Source organism: Somniosus microcephalus, chromosome 32 (assembly GCF_052327205.1).
Source record: "Somniosus microcephalus isolate GS21.2 chromosome 32, FLI_Smic_1.0, whole genome shotgun sequence".
NCBI classification, from domain to species: Eukaryota; Metazoa; Chordata; class Chondrichthyes; order Squaliformes; family Somniosidae; genus Somniosus; species Somniosus microcephalus.
Genome location: NC_141018.1, coordinates 9781127 through 9808985, shown reverse-complemented (window position 1 = coordinate 9808985; position 27859 = coordinate 9781127).

Here is a 27859-nt window from a genome sequence, read left to right as displayed (position 1 = left end):
CAGACTCCCCGCCCGCTCCAGACTCCCCGCTCACTCCCGTCTCCCCGCTCACTCCAGTCTCCCCACTCGCTCCAGTCTCCCCGCTCACTCCAGTCTCCCCGCTCACTCCAGTCTCCCCGCTCACTCCAGTCTCCCCGCTGACTCCAGTCTCCCCGCTCTCTCCAGTCTCCCCGCTCACTCCAGTCTCCCCGCTCACTCCAGTCTCCACGAACACTCCAGTCTCCCCGCTCGCTCCAGTCTCCCCACTCTCTCCACTCTCCCCGCTCGCTCCAGTCTCCCCGCTCTCTCCAGTCTCCCCGCTCACTCCAGTCACCCCGCTCACTCCAGTCTCCCCTCTCACTTCTGTCTCCCCGCTCACTCCAGTCTCCCCGCTCACTCCAGTCTCCCCGCTCACTCCAGTCTCCCCGCTCACTCCAGTCTCCCCGCTCACTCCAGTCTCCCCGCTCACTCCAGTCTCCCCGCCCACTCCAGTCTCCCCGCTCACTCCAGTCTCGCCGCTCACTCCGGTCTCCCCGCTCACTCCAGTATCCCCACTCACTCCAGTCTCCCTGAACACTCCAGTCTCCCCGTAAACTCCAGTCTCCCCGCTCACTCCAGTCTCCCCTTTCACTCCATTCTCCCCGCTGACTCCATTCTCCCCGCTCACTCCAGTCTCCCCCTTCACTCCAGTCTCCCCGCTCACTCCAGTCTCCCCACTCACTCCAGTCTCCCCACTCAATCCAGTCTCCCCGCTCACTGCTGTCTCCCCGCTTACTCCAGTCTCCCCGCTCACTCCAGCCTCCCCGCTCACTCCAGTCTCCCCCCTCAGTCCAGTCTCCCCGCTCACTCCAGTCTCCCCGCTCACTCCAGTCTCCCCGCTCACTCCAGTCTCCCCGCTCACTCCAGTCTCCCCGCTCACTCCAGTCTCCCCGCTCACTCCAGTCTCCCCGCTCATTCCAGTCTCCCCGAACACTCCAGTCTCCCCGCTCACTCCAGTCTCCCCGCTCACTCCAGTCTCCCCGCTCACTCCAGTCTCCCCGCTCACTCCAGTCTCCCCACTCACTCCAGTCTCGCAGCTAACTCCAGACTCCCCGCCCGCTCCAGACTCCCCGCTCGCTCCAGCCTCCCTGAAAACTCCAGTCTCCCCGCTCGCTCCAGTCTCCCCGCTCGATCCTGTCTCCCCGCTCACTCCAGTCTCCCCATTCACTCCAGTCTCCCCGCTCACTCCAGTCTCCCCTCCCACTTCTGTCTCCCCGCTCACTCCAGTCTCCCCGCTCACTGAAGTCTCCCTGCTCACTCCAGTCTCCCCGCTCACTCCAGTCTCCCCGAATACTCCAGTCTCCCCGAACACTCCAGTCACCCCGCTCACTCCAGTCTCCCCATTCACTCCAGTCTCCCCGCTCACTCCAGTCTCCCCGCTCACTCCAGTCTCCTCGCTCACTCCAGTCTCCCCGCTCACTGCTGTCTCCCCGCTCAGTCCAGTCTCCCCGCTCACTCCAGTCTCCACGCTCACTCCAGTCTCCCTGCTCACTCCAGTCTCCCCGCTCACTCCAGTCTCCCCGCACACTCCAGTCTCCCCGCTCACTCCGTCTGCCCGCTCACTCCAGTCTCCCTGTTCACTCCAGTCTCCCCGCTCACTCCAGTCTCCCCGCTCACTGCTGTCACCCCGCTCACTCCAGTCTCCCCGCTCACTCCACTCTCCCCGCTCGCTCCAGTCTCCCCGCTCTCTCCAGTCTCCCCGCTCACTCCAGTCTCCCCGCTCACTCCAGTCTCCCCGCTCACTCCAGTCTCCCCGCTCACTCCAGTCTCCACGAACACTCCAGTCTCCCCGCTCACTCCAGTCTCCCCGCTCTCTCCACTCTCCCCGCTCGCTCCAGTCTCCCTGCACTCTCCAGTCTCCCCGCTCGCTCCAGTCTCCCCACTCTCTCCAGTCTCCCCGCTCACTCCAGTCTCCCTGTTCACTCCAGTCTCCCCGCTCACTCCAGTCTCCCCGCTCACTGCTGTCACCCCGCTCACTCCAGTCTCCCCGCTCACTCCAGTCTCCCCGCTCACTCCAGTCTCGCCGCTCACTCCGGTCTCCCCACTCACTCCAGTCTCCCCGCTCACTCCAGTCTCCCCACTCACTCCAGTCTCCCTGAATACCCCAGTCTCGCCGAACACTCCAGTCTCCCCGCTCACTCCAGTCTCCCCGTTCACTCCAGTCTCCCCGCTCTATCCAGTCTCCCCGCTCACTCCAGTCTCCCCGTTCACTCCAGTCTCCCCGCTCACTCCAGTCTCCCCACTCACTCCAGTCTCCCCACTCCCTCCAGTCTCCCAGCTCACTGCTGTCTCCCCGCTTACTCCAGACTCCCCGCTCACTCCAGCCTCCCCGCTCACTCCAGTCTCCCCCTTCACTCCAGTCTCCCCCCTCGCTCCAGTCTCCCCGCTCGCTCCAGTCTCCCCGCTCGCTCCAGTCTCCCCGCTCGCTCCAATCTCCCCGCTCGCTCCAGTCTCCCCGCTCTCTCCAGTCTCCCCGGTCGCTCCAGTTTCCCCGCTCCCTCCAATCTCCCCGCTCACTTCAGCCTCCCCGCTCACTCCAGTCTCCCCGCTCACTGCTGTCTCCCCGCTTACTCCAGTCTCCCCGCTCACTCCACTCTCCCCGCTCACTCCAGTCTCCCCGCTCACTCCAGTCTCCCCGCTCACTCCAGTCTCGCCGCTCACGCCAGTCTCTCCGATCACTCCAGACTCCCCGCCCGCTCCAGACTCCCCGCTCACTCCCGTCTCCCCGCTCACTCCAGTCTCCCCGCTCACTCCTGTCTCCCCGCTCGCTCCAGTTTCCCCGCTCCCTCCAGTCTCCCCGCTCACTACAATCTCCCCGCTCACTACAGTCTCCCAGCTCACTCCCGTCTCCCCGCTCACTCCAGTCTCCCCGCTCACTCCAGTCTCCCCGCTCACTCCAGTCTCCCCGCTGACTCCAGTCTCCCCGCTCTCTCCAGTCTCCCCGCTCACTCCAGTCTCCCCGCTCACTCCAGTCTCCACGAACACTCCAGTCTCCCCGCTCGCTCCAGTCTCCCCACTATCTCCAGTCTCCCCGCTCGCTCCAGTCTCCCCGCTCTCTCCAGTCTCCCCGCTCACTCCAGTCTCCCCGCTCACTCCAGTCTCCCCTCTCACTTCTGTCTCCCCGCTCACTCCAGTCTCCCCGCTCACTCCAGTCTCCCCGCTCACTCCAGTCTCCCCGCTCACTCCAGTCTCCCTGCTCACTCCAGTCTCCCCGCTCACTCCAGTCTCCCCGCCCACTCCAGTCTCCCCGCTCACTCCAGTCTCGCCGCTCACTCCGGTCTCCCCGCTCACTCCAGTATCCCCACTCACTCCAGTCTCGCAGCTAACTCCAGACTCCCCGCCCGCTCCAGACTCCCCGCTCGCTCCAGTCTCCCCGCTCGCTCCAGTCTCCCCGCTCGCTCCAGTCTCCCCGCTCGCTCCAATCTCCCCGCTCGCTCCAGTCTCCCCGCTCTCTCCAGTCTCCCCGGTCGCTCCAGTTTCCCCGCTCCCTCCAATCTCCCCGCTCACTTCAGCCTCCCCGCTCACTCCACTCTCCCCGCTCACTCCAGTCTCCCCGCTCACTCCAGTCTTCCCCGCTCACTCCAGTCTCGCCGCTCACGCCAGTCTCCCCGATCACTCCAGACTCCCCGCCCGCTCCAGACTCCCCGCTCACTCCCGTCTCCCCGCTCACTCCAGTCTCCCCACTCGCTCCAGTCTCCCCGCTCACTCCAGTCTCCCCGCCCACTCCAGTCTCCCCGCTCACTCCAGTCTCGCCGCTCACTCCGGTCTCCCCGCTCACTCCAGTATCCCCGCTCACTCCACTCTCCCTGAACACTCCAGGCTCCCCGTAAACTCCAGTCTCCACGCTCACTCCAGTCTCCCCTTTCACTCCATTCTCCCCGCTCACTCCATTCTCCCCGCTCACTCCAGTCTCCCCGTTCACTCCAGTCTCCCCGCTCACTCCAGTCTCCCCGCTCACTCCAGTCTCCCCGCTCTCTCCACTCTCCCCGCTCGCTCCAGTCTCCCTGCACTCTCCAGTCTCCCCGCTCGCTCCAGTCTCCCCACTCTCTCCAGTCTCCCCGCTCACTCCAGTCTCCCTGTTCACTCCAGTCTCCCCGCTCACTCCAGTCTCCCCGCTCACTGCTGTCACCCCGCTCACTCCAGTCTCCCCGCTCACTCCAGTCTCCCCGCTCACTCCAGTCTCGCCGCTCACTCCGGTCTCCCCACTCACTCCAGTCTCCCCGCTCACTCCAGTCTCCCCACTCACTCCAGTCTCCCTGAATACCCCAGTCTCGCCGAACACTCCAGTCTCCCCGCTCACTCCAGTCTCCCCGTTCACTCCAGTCTCCCCGCTCTATCCAGTCTCCCCGCTCACTCCAGTCTCCCCGTTCACTCCAGTCTCCCCGCTCACTCCAGTCTCCCCACTCACTCCAGTCTCCCCACTCCCTCCAGTCTCCCAGCTCACTGCTGTCTCCCCGCTTACTCCAGACTCCCCGCTCACTCCAGCCTCCCCGCTCACTCCAGTCTCCCCCTTCACTCCAGTCTCCCCCCTCGCTCCAGTCTCCCCGCTCGCTCCAGTCTCCCCGCTCGCTCCAGTCTCCCCGCTCGCTCCAATCTCCCCGCTCGCTCCAGTCTCCCCGCTCTCTCCAGTCTCCCCGGTCGCTCCAGTTTCCCCGCTCCCTCCAATCTCCCCGCTCACTTCAGCCTCCCCGCTCACTCCAGTCTCCCCGCTCACTGCTGTCTCCCCGCTTACTCCAGTCTCCCCGCTCACTCCACTCTCCCCGCTCACTCCAGTCTCCCCGCTCACTCAAGTCTCCCCGCTCACTCCAGTCTCGCCGCTCACGCCAGTCTCTCCGATCACTCCAGACTCCCCGCCCGCTCCAGACTCCCCGCTCACTCCCGTCTCCCCGCTCACTCCAGTCTCCCCGCTCACTCCTGTCTCCCCGCTCGCTCCAGTTTCCCCGCTCCCTCCAGTCTCCCCGCTCACTACAATCTCCCCGCTCACTACAGTCTCCCAGCTCACTCCCGTCTCCCCGCTCACTCCAGTCTCCCCGCTCACTCCAGTCTCCCCGCTCACTCCAGTCTCCCCGCTGACTCCAGTCTCCCCGCTCTCTCCAGTCTCCCCGCTCACTCCAGTCTCCCCGCTCACTCCAGTCTCCACGAACACTCCAGTCTCCCCGCTCGCTCCAGTCTCCCCACTATCTCCACTCTCCCCGCTCGCTCCAGTCTCCCCGCTCTCTCCAGTCTCCCCGCTCACTCCAGTCTCCCCGCTCACTCCAGTCTCCCCTCTCACTTCTGTCTCCCCGCTCACTCCAGTCTCCCCGCTCACTCCAGTCTCCCCGCTCACTCCAGTCTCCCCGCTCACTCCAGTCTCCCTGCTCACTCCAGTCTCCCCGCTCACTCCAGTCTCCCCGCCCACTCCAGTCTCCCCGCTCACTCCAGTCTCGCCGCTCACTCCGGTCTCCCCGCTCACTCCAGTATCCCCACTCACTCCAGTCTCGCAGCTAACTCCAGACTCCCCGCCCGCTCCAGACTCCCCGCTCGCTCCAGTCTCCCCGCTCGCTCCAGTCTCCCCGCTCGCTCCAGTCTCCCCGCTCGCTCCAGTCTCCCCGCTCGCTCCAATCTCCCCGCTCGCTCCAGTCTCCCCGCTCTCTCCAGTCTCCCCGGTCGCTCCAGTTTCCCCGCTCCCTCCAATCTCCCCGCTCACTTCAGCCTCCCCGCTCACTCCAGTCTCCCCGCTCACTGCTGTCTCCCCGCTTACTCCAGTCTCCCCGCTCACTCCACTCTCCCCGCTCACTCCAGTCTCCCCGCTCACTCCAGTCTTCCCCGCTCACTCCAGTCTCGCCGCTCACGCCAGTCTCCCCGATCACTCCAGACTCCCCGCCCGCTCCAGACTCCCCGCTCACTCCCGTCTCCCCGCTCACTCCAGTCTCCCCACTCGCTCCAGTCTCCCCGCTCACTCCAGTCTCCCCGCCCACTCCAGTCTCCCCGCTCACTCCAGTCTCGCCGCTCACTCCGGTCTCCCCGCTCACTCCAGTATCCCCGCTCACTCCACTCTCCCTGAACACTCCAGGCTCCCCGTAAACTCCAGTCTCCACGCTCACTCCAGTCTCCCCTTTCACTCCATTCTCCCCGCTCACTCCATTCTCCCCGCTCACTCCAGTCTCCCCGTTCACTCCAGTCTCCCCGCTCACTCCAGTCTCCCCACTCACTCCAGTCTCCCCACTCAATCCAGTCTCCCCGCTCACTGCTGTCTCCCCGCTTACTCCACTCTCCCCGCTCACTCCAGCCTCCCCGCTCACTCCAGTCTCCCCCCTCAGTCCAGTCACCCCGCTCACTCCAGTCTCCCCGCTCACTCCAGTCTCCCCGCTCACTCCAGTCTCCCCGCTCACTCCAGTCTCCCCGCTCACTCCAGTCTCCCCGCTCACTCCAGTCTCCCCGAACTCTCCAGTCTCCCCGCTCACTCCAGTCTCCCCGCTCACTCCAGTCTCCCCGCTCACTCCAGTCTCCCCGCTCACTCCAGTCTCCCCACTCACTCCAGTCTCGCAGCTAACTCCAGACTCCCCGCCCGCTCCAGACTCCCCGCTCGCTCCAGCCTCCCTGAAAACTCCAGTCTCCCCGCTCGCTCCAGTCTCCCCGCTCGATCCTGTCTCCCCGCTGGCTCCAGTTTCCCCGGTCCCTCCAGTCTCCCCGCTCACTACAATCTCCCCGCTCACTACAGTCTCCCTGCTCACTCCCGTCTCCCGCTCACTCCAGTCTCCCCGCTCACTCCAGTCTCCCCGCTCACTCCAGTCTCCCCGCTCACTCCAGTCTCCCCGCTCACTCCAGTCTCCCCGAACACTCCAGTCTCCCCGCTCACTCCAGTCTCCCCGCTCACTCCAGTCTCCCCGCTCTCTCCAGTCTCCCCGCTCACTCCAGTCTCCCCGCTCACTCCAGTCTCCACGAACACTCCAGTCTCCCCGCTCGCTCCAGTCTCCCCGCTCTCTCCAGTCTCCCCGCTCGCTCCAGTCTCCCCGCTCTCTCCAGTCTCCCCGCTCACTCCAGTCTCCCCGTTCACTCCAGTCTCCCCGCTCACTCCAGTCTCCCCTCTCACTTCTGTCTCCCCGCTCACTCCAGTCTCCCCGCTCACTGAAGTCTCCCTGCTCACTCCAGTCTCCCCGCTCACTCCAGTCTCCCCGAATACTCCAGTCTCCCCGAACACTCCAGTCACCCCGCTCACTCCAGTCTCCCCATTCACTCCAGTCTCCCCGCTCACTCCAGTCTCCCCGCTCACTCCAGTCTCCCCGCTCACTCCAGTCTCCCCGCTCACTGCTGTCTCCCCGCTCAGTCCAGTCTCCCCGCTCACTCCAGTCTCCCCGCTCACTCCAGTTTCCCTGCTCACTCCAGTCTCCCCGCTCACTCCAGTCTCCCGCTCACTCCAGTCTCCCCGCTCACTCCAGTCTCCACGCTCACTCCAGTCTCCCTGCTCACTCCAGTCTCCCCACTCACTCCAGTCTCCCCGCACACTCCAGTCTCCCCGCTCACTCCGTCTGCCCGCTCACTCCCGTCTCCCCGCTCACTCCAGTCTCCCCACTCGCTCCAGTCTCCCCGCTCACTCCAGTCTCCCCGCCCACTCCAGTCTCCCCGCTCACTCCAGTCTCGCCGCTCACTCCGGTCTCCCCGCTCACTCCAGTATCCCCGCTCACTCCACTCTCCCTGAACACTCCAGGCTCCCCGTAAACTCCAGTCTCCACGCTCACTCCAGTCTCCCCTTTCACTCCATTCTCCCCGCTCACTCCATTCTCCCCGCTCACTCCAGTCTCCCCGTTCACTCCAGTCTCCCCGCTCACTCCAGTCTCCCCACTCACTCCAGTCTCCCCACTCAATCCAGTCTCCCCGCTCACTGCTGTCTCCCCGCTTACTCCACTCTCCCCGCTCACTCCAGCCTCCCCGCTCACTCCAGTCTCCCCCCTCAGTCCAGTCACCCCGCTCACTCCAGTCTCCCCGCTCACTCCAGTCTCCCCGCTCACTCCAGTCTCCCCGCTCACTCCAGTCTCCCCGCTCACTCCAGTCTCCCCGCTCACTCCAGTCTCCCCGAACTCTCCAGTCTCCCCGCTCACTCCAGTCTCCCCGCTCACTCCAGTCTCCCCGCTCACTCCAGTCTCCCCGCTCACTCCAGTCTCCCCACTCACTCCAGTCTCGCAGCTAACTCCAGACTCCCCGCCCGCTCCAGACTCCCCGCTCGCTCCAGCCTCCCTGAAAACTCCAGTCTCCCCGCTCGCTCCAGTCTCCCCGCTCGATCCTGTCTCCCCGCTGGCTCCAGTTTCCCCGGTCCCTCCAGTCTCCCCGCTCACTACAATCTCCCCGCTCACTACAGTCTCCCTGCTCACTCCCGTCTCCCGCTCACTCCAGTCTCCCCGCTCACTCCAGTCTCCCCGCTCACTCCAGTCTCCCCGCTCACTCCAGTCTCCCCGCTCACTCCAGTCTCCCCGAACACTCCAGTCTCCCCGCTCACTCCAGTCTCCCCGCTCACTCCAGTCTCCCCGCTCTCTCCAGTCTCCCCGCTCACTCCAGTCTCCCCGCTCACTCCAGTCTCCACGAACACTCCAGTCTCCCCGCTCGCTCCAGTCTCCCCGCTCTCTCCAGTCTCCCCGCTCGCTCCAGTCTCCCCGCTCTCTCCAGTCTCCCCGCTCACTCCAGTCTCCCCGTTCACTCCAGTCTCCCCGCTCACTCCAGTCTCCCCTCTCACTTCTGTCTCCCCGCTCACTCCAGTCTCCCCGCTCACTGAAGTCTCCCTGCTCACTCCAGTCTCCCCGCTCACTCCAGTCTCCCCGAATACTCCAGTCTCCCCGAACACTCCAGTCACCCCGCTCACTCCAGTCTCCCCATTCACTCCAGTCTCCCCGCTCACTCCAGTCTCCCCGCTCACTCCAGTCTCCCCGCTCACTCCAGTCTCCCCGCTCACTGCTGTCTCCCCGCTCAGTCCAGTCTCCCCGCTCACTCCAGTCTCCCCGCTCACTCCAGTTTCCCTGCTCACTCCAGTCTCCCCGCTCACTCCAGTCTCCCGCTCACTCCAGTCTCCCCGCTCACTCCAGTCTCCACGCTCACTCCAGTCTCCCTGCTCACTCCAGTCTCCCCACTCACTCCAGTCTCCCCGCACACTCCAGTCTCCCCGCTCACTCCGTCTGCCCGCTCACTCCAGTCTCCCCGCTCACTCCAGTCTCCCCGCTCACTGCTGTCTCCCCGCTTACTCCAGTCTCCCCGCTCATTCCAGTCTCCCCGCTCACTCAAGTCTCCCTGCTCACGACAGTCTCCCCGCTCACTCCAGTCTCCCCGCTCACTCCAGTCTCCCCGCTCACTCCAGTCTCCCCGCTCACTCCAGACTTCCCGCTCACTCCAGTCTCCCCGCTCACTCCAGTCTCCCTGCTCACTCCAGTCTCCCTGTTCACTCCAGTCTCCCCGCTCACTCCAGTCTCCCCGCTCACTGCTGTCACCCCGCTCACTCCAGTCTCCCCGCTCACTCCAGTCTCCCTGTTCACTCCAGTCTCCCCGCTCACTCCAGTCTCCCCGCTCACTGCTGTCACCCCGCTCACTCCAGTCTCCCCGCTCACTCCAGTCTCCCCGCTCACTCCAGTCTCGCCGCTCACTCCGGTCTCCCCACTCACTCCAGTCTCCCCGCTCACTCCAGTCTCCCCACTCACTCCAGTCTCCCTGAATACTCCAGTCTCCCCGAACACTCCATTCTCCCCGCTCACTCCAGTCTCCCCGTTCACTCCAGTCTCCCCACTCACTCCAGTCTCCCCGCTCACTCCAGTCTCCCCGTTCACTCCAGTCTCCCCGCTCACTCCAGTCTCCCCACTCACTCCAGTCTCCCCACTCCCTCCAGTCTCCCCGCTCACTGCTGTCTCCCCGCTTACTCCAGACTCCCCGCTCACTCCAGCCTCCCCGCTCACTCCAGTCTCCCCCTTCACTCCAGTCTCCCCCCTCACTCCAGTCTCCCCACTCACTCCAGTCTCCCCGCTCGCTCCAGTCTCCCCGCTCGCTCCAGTCTCCCCGCTCGCTCCAGTCTCCCCGCTCGCTCCAGTCTCCCCGCTCACTCCAATCTCCCCGCTCGCTCCAGTCTCCCCGCTCTCTCCAGTCTCCCCGGTCGCTCCAGTTTCCCCGCTCCCTCCAATCTCCCCGCTCACTTCAGCCTCCCCGCTCACTCCAGTCTCCCCGCTCACTGCTGTCTCCCCGCTTACTCCAGTCTCCCCGCTCACTCCACTCTCCCCGCTCACTCCAGTCTCCCCGCTCACTCCAGTCTCCCCGCTCACTCCAGTCTCGCCGCTCACGCCAGTCTCCCCGATCACTCCAGACTCCCCGCCCGCTCCAGACTCCCCGCTCACTCCCGTCTCCCTGCTCACTCCAGTCTCCCCGCTCGCTCCAGTCTCCCCGCTCGCTCCTGTCTCCCCGCTCGCTCCAGTTTCCCCGCTCCCTCCAGTCTCCCCGCTCACTACAATCTCCCCGCTCACTACAGTCTCCCAGCTCACTCCCGTCTCCCCGCTCACTCCAGTCTCCCCGCTCACTCCAGTCGCCCCGCTCACTCCAGTCTCCCCGCTGACTCCAGTCTCCCCGCTCTCTCCAGTCTCCCCGCTCACTCCAGTCTCCCCGCTCACTCCAGTCTCCACGAACACTCCAGTCTCCCCGCTTGCTCCAGTCTCCTCACTCTCTCCACTCTCCCCGCTCACTCCAGTCTCCCCGCTCTCTCCAGTCTCCCCGCTCACTCCAGTCTCCCCGCTCACTCCAGTCTCCCCTCTCACTTCTGTCTCCCCGCTCACTCCAGTCTCCCCGCTCACTCCAGTCTCCCCGCTCACTCCAGTCTCCCCGCTCACTCCAGTCTCCCTGCTCACTCCAGTCTCCCCGCTCACTCCAGTCTCCCCGCCCACTCCAGTCTCCCCGCTCACTCCAGTCTCGCCGCTCACTCCGGTCTCCCCGCTCACTCCAGTATCCCCGCTCACTCCAGTCTCCCTGAACACTCCAGTCTCCCCGCTCACTCCAGACTTCCCGCTCACTCCAGTCTCCCCGCTCACTCCAGTCTCCCTGCTCACTCCAGTCCCCCGCTCCCTCCAGTCTCTCCGCTCTCTCCAGTCTCCCCGCTCACTCCAGTCTCCCCGCTCCCTCCAGTCTCCGCGCTCACTCCAGTCTCCCCGCTCACTCCAGTCTCCACTCTCACTCCGGTCTCCCCGCTCACTGCAGTCTCCCCGCTCACTCCAGTCTCCCCGCTCACTCCAGTCACCCTGCTCACTCCACTCCCCCGCTCCCTCCAGTCTCGCCGCTCTCTCCAGTCTCCCCGTTCACTCCAGCCTCCCCGCTCCCTCCAGTCTCCCCGCTCACTCCAGTCTCCCCGCTCAATCCAGACACCCCGCTCACTCCAGCCTCCCCGCTCACTCCAGTCTCCCCGCTCACTGCTGTCTCCCCGCTCACTGCTTTCTCCCTGCTCACTCCAGTCTCCCCGATCACTCCAGTCTCCCTGCTCGCTCCAGTCTCCCCGCTCACTCCAGTCTCCCCGCTCACTCCAGTCTCCCGCTCACTCCAGTCTCCCCGCTCACTCCAGACTCCCTGCTCACTCCAGTCTCCCCGCTCACTCCAGTCTCCCCGCTCACTCCAGTCTCCCCGTTCGCTCCAGTCTCCCCGCTCGCTCCAGTCTCCCCGCTCACTCCAGTCTCCCTGCTCACTCCAGTCTCCCCGCTCACTCCAGTCTCCCCGCTCTCTCCAGTCTCCCTGTTCACTCCAGTCTCCCCGCTAACTCCAGTCTCCCCGCTCACTGCTGTCACCCCGCTCACTCCAGTCTCCCCGCTCACTCCAGTCTCCCCGCTCACTCCAGTCTCCCCGCTCACTCCATTCTCCCCGCTCTCTCCAGTCTCCCTGAACACTCCAGTCTCCCCGAACACTCCAGTCTCCCCACTCATCCAGTCTCCCCGTTCACTCCAGTCTCCCCGCTCACTCCAGTCTCCACGCTCACTCCAGTCTCCCCGTTCACTCCAGTCTCCCCGCTCACTCCAGTCTCCCCACTCACTCCAGTCTCCCCACTCACTCCAGTCTCCCCGCTCACTGCTGTCTCCCCGCTCTCTCCAGTCTCCCCGCTCACTCCAGTCTCCCCGCTCACTCCAGTCTCCCCTCTCACTTCTGTCTCCCCGCTCACTCCAGTCTCGCCGCTCACTCCGGTCTCCCCGCTCACTCCAGTCTCCCCGCTCACTCCAGTCTCCCCGCTAACTCCAGTCTCCCCGCTCACTCCAGTCTCCCGGTTCACTCCATTCTCCCCGCTCACTCCAGTCTCCCCACTCAGTCCAGTCTCCCCACTCACTCCAGTCTCCCCGCTCACTGCTGTCTCCCCGCTTTCTCCAGTCTCCCCGCTCACTCCAGCCTCCCCGCTCACTCCAGTCTCCCCCCTCACTCCAGTCTCCCCCCGCTCACTCCAGTATCCCCGCTCACTCCAGTCTTCCCGCTCACTCCAGTCTCCCCGCTCACTCCAGTCTCCCTGATCACTCCAGACACCCCGCCCGCTCCAGTCTCCCCGCTCGCTCCAGTCTCCCCGCTCACTCCAGTCTCCCCGCTCACTCCAGTCTCCCTGATCACTCCAGACACCCCGCCCGCTCCAGTCTCCCCGCTCACTCCAGCCTCCCCGCTCACTCCAGTCTCCCCGCTCACTGCTGTCTCCCCGCTCACTGCTTTCTCCCTGCTCACTCCAGTCTCCCCGATCACTCCAGTCTCCCTGCTCGCTCCAGTCTCCCCGCTCACTCCAGTCTCCCCGCTCACTCCAGTCTCCCGCTCACTCCAGTCTCCCCGCTCACTCCAGACTCCCTGCTCACTCCAGTCTCCCCGCTCACTCCAGTCTCCCCGCTCACTCCAGTCTCCCCGTTCGCTCCAGTCTCCCCGCTCGCTCCAGTCTCCCCGCTCACTCCAGTCTCCCTGCTCACTCCAGTCTCCCCGCTCACTCCAGTCTCCCCGCTCTCTCCAGTCTCCCTGTTCATTCCAGTCTCCCCGCTCACTCCAGTCTCCCCGCTCACTGCTGCCACCCCGCTCACTCCAGTCTCCCCGCTCACTCCAGTCTCCCCGCTCACTCCAGTCTCGCCGCTCACTCCGGTCTCCCCGCTCACTCCAGTCTCCCCGCTCACTCCATTCTCCCCGCTCTCTCCAGTCTCCCTGAACACTCCATTCTCCCCGAACACTCCAGTCTCCCCACTCATCCAGTCTCCCCGTTCACTCCAGTCTCCCCGCTCACTCCAGTCTCCACGCTCACTCCAGTCTCCCCGTTCACTCCAGTCTCCCCGCTCACTCCAGTCTCCCCACTCACTCCAGTCTCCCCACTCACTCCAGTCTCCCCGCTCACTGCTGTCTCCCCGCTCTCTCCAGTCTCCCCGCTCACTCCAGTCTTCCCGCTCACTCCAGTCTCCCCTCTCACTTCTGTCTCCCCGCTCACTCCAGTCTCGCCGCTCACTCCGGTCTCCCCGCTCACTCCAGTCTCCCCGCTCACTCCAGTCTCCCCGCTAACTCCAGTCTCCCCGCTCACTCCAGTCTCCCGGTTCACTCCATTCTCCCCGCTCACTCCAGTCTCCCCACTCAGTCCAGTCTCCCCACTCACTCCAGTCTCCCCGCTCACTGCTGTCTCCCCGCTTTCTCCAGTCTCCCCGCTCACTCCAGCCTCCCCGCTCACTCCAGTCTCCCCCCTCACTCCAGTCTCCCCCTGCTCACTCCAGTATCCCCGCTCACTCCAGTCTTCCCGCTCACTCCAGTCTCCCCGCTCACTCCAGTCTCCCTGATCACTCCAGACACCCCGCCCGCTCCAGTCTCCCCGCTCGCTCCAGTCTCCCCGCTCGCTCCAGTCTCCCCACTCGCTCCAGTCTCCCGCTCTCTCCAGTCTCCCCGCTCGCTCCAGTCTCCCCGCTCGCTCCAGTTTCCCCGCTCCCTCCAGTCTCCCCGCTCACTACAATCTCCCTGCTCACTACAGTCTCCCTGCTCACTCCCGTCTCCCCGCTCACTCCAGTCTCCCCGCTCACTCCAGTCTCCCCGCTCACTCCAGTCTCGCCGCTCACTCCGGTCTCCCCACTCACTCCAGTCTCCCCGCTCACTCCAGTCTCCCCACTCACTCCAGTCTCCCTGAATACTCCAGTCTCCCCGAACACTCCAGTCTCCCCGCTCACTCCAGTCTCCCCGCTCACTCCAGTCTCCCCGCTCACTCCAGTCTCCCCGCTCACTCCAGTCTCCCCGTTCACTCCAGTCTCCCCGCTCACTCCAGTCTCCCCACTCACTCCAGTCTCCCCACTCCCTCCAGTCTCCCCGCTCACTGCTGTCTCCCCGCTTACTCCAGACTCCCCGCTCACTCCAGCCTCCCCGCTCACTCCAGTCTCCACCTTCACTCCAGTCTCCCCCCTCACTCCAGTCTCCCCACTCACTCCAGTCTCCCCGCTCGCTCCAGTCTCCCCGCTCGCTCCAGTCTCCCCGCTCGCTCCAGTCTCCCCGCTCGCTCCAATCTCCCCGCTCGCTCCAGTCTCCCCGCTCTCTCCAGTCTCCCCGGTCGCTCCAGTTTCCCCGCTCCCTCCAATCTCCCCGCTCACTTCAGCCTCCCCGCTCACTCCAGTCTCCCCGCTCACTGCTGTCTCCCCGCTTACTCCAGCCTCCCCGCTCACTCCACTCTCCCCGCTCACTCCACTCTCCCCGCTCACTCCAGTCTCCCCGCTCACTCCAGTCTCGCCGCTCACGCCAGTCTCCCCGATCACTCCAGACTCCCCGCCCGCTCCAGACTCCCCGCTCACTCCCGTCTCCCCGCTCACTCCAGTCTCCCCGCTCGCTCCAGTCTCCCCGCTCGCTCCTGTCTCCCCGCTCGCTCCAGTTTCCCCGCTCCCTCCAGTCTCCCCGCTCACTACAATCTCCCCGCTCACTACAGTCTCCCAGCTCACTCCCGTCTCCCCGCTCACTCCAGTCTCCCCGCTCACTCCAGTCGCCCCGCTCACTCCAGTCTCCCCGCTGACTCCAGTCTCCCCGCTCTCTCCAGTCTCCCCGCTCACTCCAGTCTCCCCGCTCACTCCAGTCTCCACGAACACTCCAGTCTTCCCGCTCGCTCCAGTCTCCCCACTCTCTCCACTCTCCCCGCTCACTCCAGTCTCCCCGCTCTCTCCAGTCTCCCCGCTCACTCCAGTCTCCCCGCTCACTCCAGTCTCCCCTCTCACTTCTGTCTCCCCGCTCACTCCAGTCTCCCCGCTCACTCCAGTCTCCCCGCTCACTCCAGTCTCCCCGCTCACTCCAGTCTCCCTGCTCACTCCAGTCTCCCCGCTCACTCCAGTCTCCCCGCCAACTCCAGTCTCCCCGCTCACTCCAGTCTCGCCGCTCACTCCGGTCTCCCTGCTCACTCCAGTATCCCCGCTCACTACAGTCTCCCTGAACACTCCAGTCTCCCCGCTCACTCCAGACTTCCCGCTCACTCCAGTCTCCCCGCTCACTCCAGTCTCCCTGCTCACTCCAGTCCCCCGCTCCCTCCAGTCTCTCCGCTCTCTCCAGTCTCCCCGCTCACTCCAGTCTCCCCGCTCCCTCCAGTCTCCGCGCTCACTCCAGTCTCCCCGCTCACTCCAGTCTCCACTCTCACTCCAGTCTCCCCGCTCACTGCAGTCTCCCCGCTCACTCCAGTCTCCCCGCTCACTCCAGTCACCCTGCTCACTCCACTCCCCCGCTCCCTCCAGTCTCGCCGCTCTCTCCAGTCTCCCCGTTCACTCCAGCCTCCCCGCTCCCTCCAGTCTCCCCGCTCACTCCAGTCTCCCCGCTCAATCCAGACACCCCGCTCACTCCAGCCTCCCCGCTCACTCCAGTCTCCCCGCTCACTGCTGTCTCCCCGCTCACTGCTTTCTCCCTGCTCACTCCAGTCTCCCCGATCACTCCAGTCTCCCTGCTCGCTCCAGTCTCCCCGCTCACTCCAGTCTCCCCGCTCACTCCAGTCTCCCGCTCACTCCAGTCTCCCCGCTCACTCCAGACTCCCTGCTCACTCCAGTCTCCCCGCTCACTCCAGTCTCCCCGCTCACTCCAGTCTCCCCGTTCGCTCCAGTCTCCCCGCTCGCTCCAGTCTCCCCGCTCACTCCAGTCTCCCTGCTCACTCCAGTCTCCCCGCTCACTCCAGTCTCCCCGCTCTCTCCAGTCTCCCTGTTCACTCCAGTCTCCCCGCTCACTCCAGTCTCCCCGCTCACTGCTGTCACCCCACTCACTCCAGTCTCCCCGCTCACTCCAGTCTCCCCGCTCACTCCAGTCTCGCCGCTCACTCCGGTCTCCCCGCTCACTCCAGTCTCCCCGCTCACTCCATTCTCCCCGCTCTCTCCAGTCTCCCTGAACACTCCAGTCTCCCTGAACACTCCAGTCTCCCCACTCATCCAGTCTCCCCGTTCACTCCAGTCTCCCCGCTCACTCCAGTCTCCACGCTCACTCCAGTCTCCCCGTTCACTCCAGTCTCCCCGCTCACTCCAGTCTCCCCACTCACTCCAGTCTCCCCACTCACTCCAGTCTCCCCGCTCACTGCTGTCTCCCCGCTCTCTCCAGTCTCCCCGCTCACTCCAGTCTCCCCGCTCACTCCAGTCTCCCCTCTCACTTCTGTCTCCCCGCTCACTCCAGTCTCGACGCTCACTCCGGTCTCCCCGCTCACTCCAGTCTCCCCGCTCACTCCAGTCTCCCCGCTAACTCCAGTCTCCCCGCTCACTCCAGTCTCCCGGTTCACTCCATTCTCCCCGCTCACTCCAGTCTCCCCACTCAGTCCAGTCTCCCCACTCACTCCAGTCTCCCCGCTCACTGCTGTCTCCCCGCTTTCTCCAGTCTCCCCGCTCACTCCAGCCTCCCCGCTCACTCCAGTCTCCCCCCTCACTCCAGTCTCCCCCCGCTCACTCCAGTATCCCCGCTCACTCCAGTCTTCCCGCTCACTCCAGTCTCCCCGCTCACTCCAGTCTCCCTGATCACTCCAGACACCCCGCCCGCTCCAGTCTCCCCGCTCGCTCCAGTCTCCCCGCTCGCTCCAGTCTCCCCACTCGCTCCAGTCTCCCGCTCTCTCCAGTCTCCCCGCTCGCTCCAGTCTCCCCGCTCGCTCCAGTTTCCCCGCTCCCTCCAGTCTCCCCGCTCACTACAATCTCCCCGCTCACTACAGTCTCCCTGCTCACTCCCGTCTCCCCGCTCACTCCAGTCTCCCCGCTCACTCCAGTCTCCCCGCTCACTCCAGTCTCGCCGCTCACTCCAGTCTCCCCACTCACTCCAGTCTCCCTGAATACTCCAGTCTCCCCGAACACTCCAGTCTCCCCGCTCACTCCAGTCTCCCCGTTCACTCCAGTCTCCCCGCTCACTCCAGTCTCCCCGCTCACTCCAGTCTCCCCGTTCACTCCAGTCTCCCCGCTCACTCCAGTCTCCCCACTCACTCCAGTCTCCCCACTCCCTCCAGTCTCCCCGCTCACTGCTATCTCCCCGCTTACTCCAGACTCCCCGCTCACTCCAGCCTCCCCGCTCACTCCAGTCTCCACCTTCACTCCAGTCTCCCCCCTCACTCCAGTCTCCCCACTCACTCCAGTCTCCCCGCTCGCTCCAGTCTCCCCGCTCGCTCCAGTCTCCCCGCTCGCTCCAGTCTCCCCGCTCGCTCCAATCTCCCCGCTCGCTCCAGTCTCCCCGCTCTCTCCAGTCTCCCCGGTCGCTCCAGTTTCCCCGCTCCCTCCAATCTCCCCGCTCACTTCAGCCTCCCCGCTCACTCCAGTCTCCCCGCTCACTGCTGTCTCCCCGCTTACTCCAGCCTCCCCGCTCACTCCACTCTCCCCGCTCACTCCAGTCTCCCCGCTCACTCCAGTCTCCCCGCTCACTCCAGTCTCGCCGCTCACGCCAGTCTCCCCGATCACTCCAGACTCCCCGCCCGCTCCAGACTCCCCGCTCACTCCCGTCTCCCCGCTCACTCCAGTCTCCCCGCTCGCTCCAGTCTCCCCGCTCGCTCCTGTCTCCCCGCTCGCTCCAGTTTCCCCGCTCCCTCCAGTCTCCCCGCTCACTACAATCTCCCCGCTCACTACAGTCTCCCAGCTCACTCCCGTCTCCCCGCTCACTCCAGTCTCCCCGCTCACTCCAGTCGCCCCGCTCACTCCAGTCTCCCCGCTGACTCCAGTCTCCCCGCTCTCTCCAGTCTCCCCGCTCACTCCAGTCTCCGCGAACACTCCAGTCTTCCCGCTCGCTCCAGTCTCCCCACTCTCTCCACTCTCCCCGCTCACTCCAGTCTCCCCGCTCTCTCCAGTCTCCCCACTCACTCCAGTCTCCCCGCTCACTCCAGTCTCCCCTCTCACTTCTGTCTCCCCACTCACTCCAGTCTCCCCGCTCACTCCAGTCTCCCCGCTCACTCCAGTCTCCCCGCTCACTCCAGTCTCCCTGCTCACTCCAGTCTCCCCGCTCACTCCAGTCTCCCCGCCCACCCCAGTCTCCCCGCTCACTCCAGTCTCGCCACTCACTCCGGTCTCCCCGCTTACTCCAGTATCGCCGCTCACTACAGTCTCCCTGAACACTCCAGTCTCCCCGCTCACTCCAGACTTCCCGCTCACTCCAGTCTCCCCGCTCACTCCAGTCTCCCTGCTCACTCCAGTCCCCCGCTCCCTCCAGTCTCTCCGCTCTCTCCAGTCTCCCCGCTCACTCCAGTCTCCCCGCTCCCTCCAGTCTCCGCGCTCACTCCAGCCTCCCCGCTCACTCCAGTCTCCACTCTCACTCCAGTCTCCCCGCTCACTGCAGTCTCCCCGCTCACTCCAGTCTCCCCGCTCACTCCAGTCACCCTGCTCACTCCACTCCCCCGCTCCCTCCAGTCTCGCCGCTCTCTCCAGTCTCCCCGTTCACTCCAGCCTCCCCGCTCCCTCCAGTCTCCCCGCTCACTCCAGTCTCCCCGCTCAATCCAGACACCCCGCTCACTCCAGCCTCCCCGCTCACTCCAGTCTCCCCGCTCACTGCTGTCTCCCCGCTCACTGCTTTCTCCCTGCTCACTCCAGTCTCCCCGATCACTCCAGTCTCCCTGCTCGCTCCAGTCTCCCCGCTCACTCCAGTCTCCCCGCTCACTCCAGTCTCCCGCTCACTCCAGTCTCCCCGCTCACTCCAGACTCCCCGCTCACTCCAGTCTCCCCGTTCACTCCAGTCTCCCCGCTCACTCCAGTCTCCCCGTTCGCTCCAGTCTCCCCGCTCGCTCCAGTCTCCCTGCTCACTCCAGTCTCCCTGCTCACTCCAGTCTCCCCGCTCACTCCAGTCTCCCCGCTCACTCCAGTCTCCCTGTTCACTCCAGTCTCCCCGCTCACTCCAGTCTCCCGCTCACTGCTGTCACCCCGCTCACTCCAGTCTCCCCGCTCACTCCAGTCTCCCCGCTCACTCCAGTCTCGCCGCTCACTCCGGTCTCCCCGCTCACTCCAGTCTCCCCGCTCACTCCATTCTCCCCGCTCTCTCCAGTCTCCCTGAACACTCCAGTCTCCCCGAACACTCCAGTCTCCCCACTCATCCAGTCTCCCCGTTCACTCCAGTCTCCCCGCTCACTCCAGTCTCCACGCTCACTCCAGTCTCCCCGTTCACTCCAGTCACCCCGCTCACTCCAGTCTCCCCACTCACTCCAGTCTCCCCACTCACTCCAGTCTCCCCGCTCACTGCTGTCTCCCCGCTCTCTCCAGTCTCCCCGCTCACTCCAGTCTCCCCGCTCACTCCAGTCTCCCCTCTCACTTCTGTCTCCCCGCTCACTCCAGTCTCGACGCTCACTCCGGTCTCCCCGCTCACTCAGTCTCCCCGCTCACTCCAGTCTCCCCGCTAACTCCAGTCTCCCCGCTCACTCCAGTCTCCCGGTTCACTCCATTCTCCCCGCTCACTCCAGTCTCCCCACTCAGTCCAGTCTCCCCACTCACTCCAGTCTCCCCGCTCACTGCTGTCTCCCCGCTTTCTCCAGTCTCCCCGCTCACTCCAGCCTCCCCGCTCACTCCAGTCTCCCCCCTCACTCCAGTCTCCCCCCGCTCACTCCAGTATCCCCGCTCACTCCAGTCTTCCCGCTCACTCCAGTCTCCCCGCTCACTCCAGTCTCCCTGATCACTCCAGACACCCCGCCCGCTCCAGTCTCCCCGCTCGCTCCAGTCTCCCCGCTCGCTCCAGTCTCCCCACTCGCTCCAGTCTCCCGCTCTCTCCAGTCTCCCCGCTCGCTCCAGTCTCCCCGCTCGCTCCAGTTTCCCCGCTCCCTCCAGTCTCCCCGCTCACTACAATCTCCCCGCTCACTACAGTCTCCCTGCTCACTCCCGTCTCCCCGCTCACTCCAGTCTCCCCGCTCACTCCAGTCTCCCCGCTCACTCCAGTCTCGCCGCTCACTCCAGTCTCCCCACTCACTCCAGTCTCCCTGAATACTCCAGTCTCCCCGAACACTCCAGTCTCCCCGCTCACTCCAGTCTCCCCGTTCACTCCAGTCTCCCCGCTCACTCCAGTCTCCCCGCTCACTCCAGTCTCCCCGTTCACTCCAGTCTCCCCGCTCACTCCAGTCTCCCCACTCACTCCAGTCTCCCCACTCCCTCCAGTCTCCCCGCTCACTGCTATCTCCCCGCTTACTCCAGACTCCCCGCTCACTCCAGCCTCCCCGCTCACTCCAGTCTCCACCTTCACTCCAGTCTCCCCCCTCACTCCAGTCTCCCCACTCACTCCAGTCTCCCAGCTCGCTCCAGTCTCCCCGCTCGCTCCAGTCTCCCCGCTCGCTCCAGTCTCCCCGCTCGCTCCAATCTCCCCGCTCGCTCCAGTCTCCCCGCTCTCTCCAGTCTCCCCGGTCGCTCCAGTTTCCCCGCTCCCTCCAATCTCCCCGCTCACTTCAGCCTCCCCGCTCACTCCAGTCTCCCCGCTCACTGCTGTCTCCCCGCTTACTCCAGCCTCCCCGCTCACTCCACTCTCCCCGCTCACTCCAGTCTCCCCGCTCACTCCAGTCTCGCCGCTCACGCCAGTCTCCCCGATCACTCCAGACTCCCCGCCCGCTCCAGACTCCCCGCTCACTCCCGTCTCCCCGCTCACTCCAGTCTCCCCGCTCGCTCCAGTCTCCCCGCTCGCTCCTGTCTCCCCGCTCGCTCCAGTTTCCCCGCTCCCTCCAGTCTCCCCGCTCACTACAATCTCCCCGCTCACTACAGTCTCCCAGCTCACTCCCGTCTCCCCGCTCACTCCAGTCTCCCCGCTCACTCCAGTCGCCCCGCTCACTCCAGTCTCCCCGCTGACTCCAGTCTCCCCGCTCTCTCCAGTCTCCCCGCTCACTCCAGTCTCCCCGCTCACTCCAGTCTCCGCGAACACTCCAGTCTTCCCGCTCGCTCCAGTCTCCCCACTCTCTCCACTCTCCCCGCTCACTCCAGTCTCCCCGCTCTCTCCAGTCTCCCCACTCACTCCAGTCTCCCCGCTCACTCCAGTCTCCCCTCTCACTTCTGTCTCCCCACTCACTCCAGTCTCCCCGCTCACTCCAGTCTCCCCGCTCACTCCAGTCTCCCCGCTCACTCCAGTCTCCCTGCTCACTCCAGTCTCCCCGCTCACTCCAGTCTCCCCGCCCACCCCAGTCTCCCCGCTCACTCCAGTCTCGCCACTCACTCCGGTCTCCCCGCTTACTCCAGTATCGCCGCTCACTACAGTCTCCCTGAACACTCCAGTCTCCCCGCTCACTCCAGACTTCCCGCTCACTCCAGTCTCCCCGCTCACTCCAGTCTCCCTGCTCACTCCAGTCCCCCGCTCCCTCCAGTCTCTCCGCTCTCTCCAGTCTCCCCGCTCACTCCAGTCTCCCCGCTCCCTCCAGTCTCCGCGCTCACTCCAGCCTCCCCGCTCACTCCAGTCTCCACTCTCACTCCAGTCTCCCCGCTCACTGCAGTCTCCCCGCTCACTCCAGTCTCCCCGCTCACTCCAGTCACCCTGCTCACTCCACTCCCCCGCTCCCTCCAGTCTCGCCGCTCTCTCCAGTCTCCCCGTTCACTCCAGCCTCCCCGCTCCCTCCAGTCTCCCCGCTCACTCCAGTCTCCCCGCTCAATCCAGACACCCCGCTCACTCCAGCCTCCCCGCTCACTCCAGTCTCCCCGCTCACTGCTGTCTCCCCGCTCACTGCTTTCTCCCTGCTCACTCCAGTCTCCCCGATCACTCCAGTCTCCCTGCTCGCTCCAGTCTCCCCGCTCACTCCAGTCTCCCCGCTCACTCCAGTCTCCCGCTCACTCCAGTCTCCCCGCTCACTCCAGACTCCCCGCTCACTCCAGTCTCCCCGTTCACTCCAGTCTCCCCGCTCACTCCAGTCTCCCCGTTCGCTCCAGTCTCCCCGCTCGCTCCAGTCTCCCTGCTCACTCCAGTCTCCCTGCTCACTCCAGTCTCCCCGCTCACTCCAGTCTCCCCGCTCACTCCAGTCTCCCTGTTCACTCCAGTCTCCCCGCTCACTCCAGTCTCCCCGCTCACTGCTGTCACCCCGCTCACTCCAGTCTCCCCGCTCACTCCAGTCTCCCCGCTCACTCCAGTCTCGCCGCTCACTCCGGTCTCCCCGCTCACTCCAGTCTCCCCGCTCACTCCATTCTCCCCGCTCTCTCCAGTCTCCCTGAACACTCCAGTCTCCCCGAACACTCCAGTCTCCCCACTCATCCAGTCTCCCCGTTCACTCCAGTCTCCCCGCTCACTCCAGTCTCCACGCTCACTCCAGTCTCCCCGTGCACTCCAGTCACCCCGCTCACTCCAGTCTCCCCACTCACTCCAGTCTCCCCACTCACTCCAGTCTCCCCGCTCACTGCTGTCTCCCCGCTCTCTCCAGTCTCCCCGCTCACTCCAGTCTCCCCGCTCACTCCAGTCTCCCCTCTCACTTCTGTCTCCCCGCTCACTCCAGTCTCGACGCTCACTCCGGTCTCCCCGCTCACTCCAGTCTCCCCGCTCACTCCAGTCTCCCCGCTAACTCCAGTCTCCCCGCTCACTCCAGTCTCCCGGTTCACTCCATTCTCCCCGCTCACTCCAGTCTCCCCACTCAGTCCAGTCTCCCCACTCACTCCAGTCTCCCCGCTCACTGCTGTCTCCCCGCTTTCTCCAGTCTCCCCGCTCACTCCAGCCTCCCCGCTCACTCCAGTCTCCCCCCTCACTCCAGTCTCCCCCCGCTCACTCCAGTATCCCCGCTCACTCCAGTCTTCCCGCTCACTCCAGTCTCCCCGCTCACTCCAGTCTCCCTGATCACTCCAGACACCCCGCCCGCTCCAGTCTCCCCGCTCGCTCCAGTCTCCCCGCTCGCTCCAGTCTCCCCACTCGCTCCAGTCTCCCGCTCTCTCCAGTCTCCCCGCTCGCTCCAGTCTCCCCGCTCGCTCCAGTTTCCCCGCTCCCTCCAGTCTCCCCGCTCACTACAATCTCCCCGCTCACTACAGTCTCCCTGCTCACTCCCGTCTCCCCGCTCACTCCAGTCTCCCCGCTCACTCCAGTCTCCCCGCTCACTCCAGTCTCGCCGCTCACTCCAGTCTCCCCACTCACTCCAGTCTCCCTGAATACTCCAGTCTCCCCGAACACTCCAGTCTCCCCGCTCACTCCAGTCTCCCCGTTCACTCCAGTCTCCCCGCTCACTCCAGTCTCCCCGCTCACTCCAGTCTCCCCGTTCACTCCAGTCTCCCCGCTCACTCCAGTCTCCCCACTCACTCCAGTCTCCCCACTCCCTCCAGTCTCCCCGCTCACTGCTATCTCCCCGCTTACTCCAGACTCCCCGCTCACTCCAGCCTCCCCGCTCACTCCAGTCTCCACCTTCACTCCAGTCTCCCCCCTCACTCCAGTCTCCCCACTCACTCCAGTCTCCCAGCTCGCTCCAGTCTCCCCGCTCGCTCCAGTCTCCCCGCTCGCTCCAGTCTCCCCGCTCGCTCCAATCTCCCCGCTCGCTCCAGTCTCCCCGCTCTCTCCAGTCTCCCCGGTCGCTCCAGTTTCCCCGCTCCCTCCAATCTCCCCGCTCACTTCAGCCTCCCCGCTCACTCCAGTCTCCCCGCTCACTGCTGTCTCCCCGCTTACTCCAGCCTCCCCGCTCACTCCACTCTCCCCGCTCACTCCAGTCTCCCCGCTCACTCCAGTCTCGCCGCTCACGCCAGTCTCCCCGATCACTCCAGACTCCCCGCCCGCTCCAGACTCCCCGCTCACTCCCGTCTCCCCGCTCACTCCAGTCTCCCCGCTCGCTCCAGTCTCCCCGCTCGCTCCTGTCTCCCCGCTCGCTCCAGTTTCCCCGCTCCCTCCAGTCTCCCCGCTCACTACAATCTCCCCGCTCACTACAGTCTCCCAGCTCACTCCCGTCTCCCCGCTCACTCCAGTCTCCCCGCTCACTCCAGTCGCCCCGCTCACTCCAGTCTCCCCGCTGACTCCAGTCTCCCCGCTCTCTCCAGTCTCCCCGCTCACTCCAGTCTCCCCGCTCACTCCAGTCTCCGCGAACACTCCAGTCTTCCCGCTCGCTCCAGTCTCCCCACTCTCTCCACTCTCCCCGCTCACTCCAGTCTCCCCGCTCTCTCCAGTCTCCCCACTCACTCCAGTCTCCCCGCTCACTCCAGTCTCCCCTCTCACTTCTGTCTCCCCACTCACTCCAGTCTCCCCGCTCACTCCAGTCTCCCCGCTCACTCCAGTCTCCCCGCTCACTCCAGTCTCCCTGCTCACTCCAGTCTCCCCGCTCACTCCAGTCTCCCCGCCCACCCCAGTCTCCCCGCTCACTCCAGTCTCGCCACTCACTCCGGTCTCCCCGCTTACTCCAGTATCGCCGCTCACTACAGTCTCCCTGAACACTCCAGTCTCCCCGCTCACTCCAGACTTCCCGCTCACTCCAGTCTCCCCGCTCACTCCAGTCTCCCTGCTCACTCCAGTCCCCCGCTCCCTCCAGTCTCTCCGCTCTCTCCAGTCTCCCCGCTCACTCCAGTCTCCCCGCTCCCTCCAGTCTCCGCGCTCACTCCAGCCTCCCCGCTCACTCCAGTCTCCACTCTCACTCCAGTCTCCCCGCTCACTGCAGTCTCCCCGCTCACTCCAGTCTCCCCGCTCACTCCAATCACCCTGCTCACTCCACTCCCCCGCTCCCCCCAGTCTCGCCGCTCTCTCCAGTCTCCCCGTTCACTCCAGCCTCCCCGCTCCCTCCAGTCTCCCCGCTCACTCCAGTCTCCCCGCTCAATCCAGACACCCCGCTCACTCCAGCCTCCCCGCTCACTCCAGTCTCCCCGCTCACTGCTGTCTCCCCGCTCACTGCTTTCTCCCTGCTCACTCCAGTCTCCCCGATCACTCCAGTCTCCCTGCTCGCTCCAGTCTCCCCGCTCACTCCAGTCTCCCCGCTCACTCCAGTCTCCCGCTCACTCCAGTCTCCCCGCTCACTCCAGACTCCCCGCTCACTCCAGTCTCCCCGTTCACTCCAGTCTCCCCGCTCACTCCAGTCTCCCCGTTCGCTCCAGTCTCCCCGCTCGCTCCAGTCTCCCTGCTCACTCCAGTCTCCCTGCTCACTCCAGTCTCCCCGCTCACTCCAGTCTCCCCGCTCACTCCAGTCTCCCTGTTCACTCCAGTCTCCCCGCTCACTCCAGTCTCCCCGCTCACTGCTGTCACCCCGCTCACTCCAGTCTCCCCGCTCACTCCAGTCTCCCCGCTCACTCCAGTCTCGCCGCTCACTCCGGTCTCCCCGCTCACTCCAGTCTCCCCGCTCACTCCATTCTCCCCGCTCTCTCCAGTCTCCCTGAACACTCCAGTCTCCCCGAACACTCCAGTCTCCCCACTCATCCAGTCTCCCCGTTCACTCCAGTCTCCCCGCTCACTCCAGTCTCCACGCTCACTCCAGTCTCCCCGTTCACTCCAGTCACCCCGCTCACTCCAGTCTCCCCACTCACTCCAGTCTCCCCACTCACTCCAGTCTCCCCGCTCACTGCTGTCTCCCCGCTCTCTCCAGTCTCCCCGCTCACTCCAGTCTCCCCGCTCACTCCAGTCTCCCCTCTCACTTCTGTCTCCCCGCTCACTCCAGTCTCGACGCTCACTCCGGTCTCCCCGCTCACTCCAGTCTCCCCGCTCACTCCAGTCTCCCCGCTAACTCCAGTCTCCCCGCTCACTCCAGTCTCCCGGTTCACTCCATTCTCCCCGCTCACTCCAGTCTCCCCACTCAGTCCAGTCTCCCCACTCACTCCAGTCTCCCCGCTCACTGCTGTCTCCCCGCTTTCTCCAGTCTCCCCGCTCACTCCAGCCTCCCCGCTCACTCCAGTCTCCCCCCTCACTCCAGTCTCCCCCCGCTCACTCCAGTATCCCCGCTCACTCCAGTCTTCCCGCTCACTCCAGTCTCCCCGCTCACTCCAGTCTCCCTGATCACTCCAGACACCCCGCCCGCTCCAGTCTCCCCGCTCGCTCCAGTCTCCCCGCTCGCTCCAGTCTCCCCACTCGCTCCAGTCTCCCGCTCTCTCCAGTCTCCCCGCTCGCTCCAGTCTCCCCGCTCGCTCCAGTTTCCCCGCTCCCTCCAGTCTCCCCGCTCACTACAATCTCCCCGCTCACTACAGTCTCCCTGCTCACTCCCGTCTCCCCGCTCACTCCAGTCTCCCCGCTCACTCCAGTCTCCCCGCTCACTCCAGTCTCGCCGCTCACTCCAGTCTCCCCACTCACTCCAGTCTCCCTGAATACTCCAGTCTCCCCGAACACTCCAGTCTCCCCGCTCACTCCAGTCTCCCCGTTCACTCCAGTCTCCCCGCTCACTCCAGTCTCCCCGCTCACTCCAGTCTCCCCGTTCACTCCAGTCTCCCCGCTCACTCCAGTCTCCCCACTCACTCCAGTCTCCCCACTCCCTCCAGTCTCCCCGCTCACTGCTATCTCCCCGCTTACTCCAGACTCCCCGCTCACTCCAGCCTCCCCGCTCACTCCAGTCTCCACCTTCACTCCAGTCTCCCCCCTCACTCCAGTCTCCCCACTCACTCCAGTCTCCCAGCTCGCTCCAGTCTCCCCGCTCGCTCCAGTCTCCCCGCTCGCTCCAGTCTCCCCGCTCGCTCCAATCTCCCCGCTCGCTCCAGTCTCCCCGCTCTCTCCAGTCTCCCCGGTCGCTCCAGTTTCCCCGCTCCCTCCAATCTCCCCGCTCACTTCAGCCTCCCCGCTCACTCCAGTCTCCCCGCTCACTGCTGTCTCCCCGCTTACTCCAGCCTCCCCGCTCACTCCACTCTCCCCGCTCACTCCAGTCTCCCCGCTCACTCCAGTCTCCCCGCTCACTCCAGTCTCGCCGCTCACGCCAGTCTCCCCGATCACTCCAGACTCCCCGCCCGCTCCAGACTCCCCGCTCACTCCCGTCTCCCCGCTCACTCCAGTCTCCCCGCTCGCTCCAGTCTCCCCGCTCGCTCCTGTCTCCCCGCTCGCTCCAGTTTCCCCACTCCCTCCAGTCTCCCCGCTCACTACAATCTCCCCGCTCACTACAGTCTCCCAGCTCACTCCCGTCTCCCCGCTCACTCCAGTCTCCCCGCTCACTCCAGTCGCCCCGCTCACTCCAGTCTCCCCGCTGACTCCAGTCTCCCCGCTCTCTCCAGTCTCCCCGCTCACTCCAGTCTCCCCGCTCACTCCAGTCTCCACGAACACTCCAGTCTTCCCGCTCGCTCCAGTCTCCCCACTCTCTCCACTCTCCCCGCTCACTCCAGTCTCCCCGCTCTCTCCAGTCTCCCCACTCACTCCAGTCTCCCCGCTCACTCCAGTCTCCCCTCTCACTTCTGTCTCCCCACTCACTCCAGTCTCCCCGCTCACTCCAGTCTCCCCGCTCACTCCAGTCTCCCCGCTCACTCCAGTCTCCCTGCTCACTCCAGTCTCCCCGCTCACTCCAGTCTCCCCGCCCACTCCAGTCTCCCCGCTCACTCCAGTCTCGCCACTCACTCCGGTCTCCCCGCTTACTCCAGTATCGCCGCTCACTACAGTCTCCCTGAACACT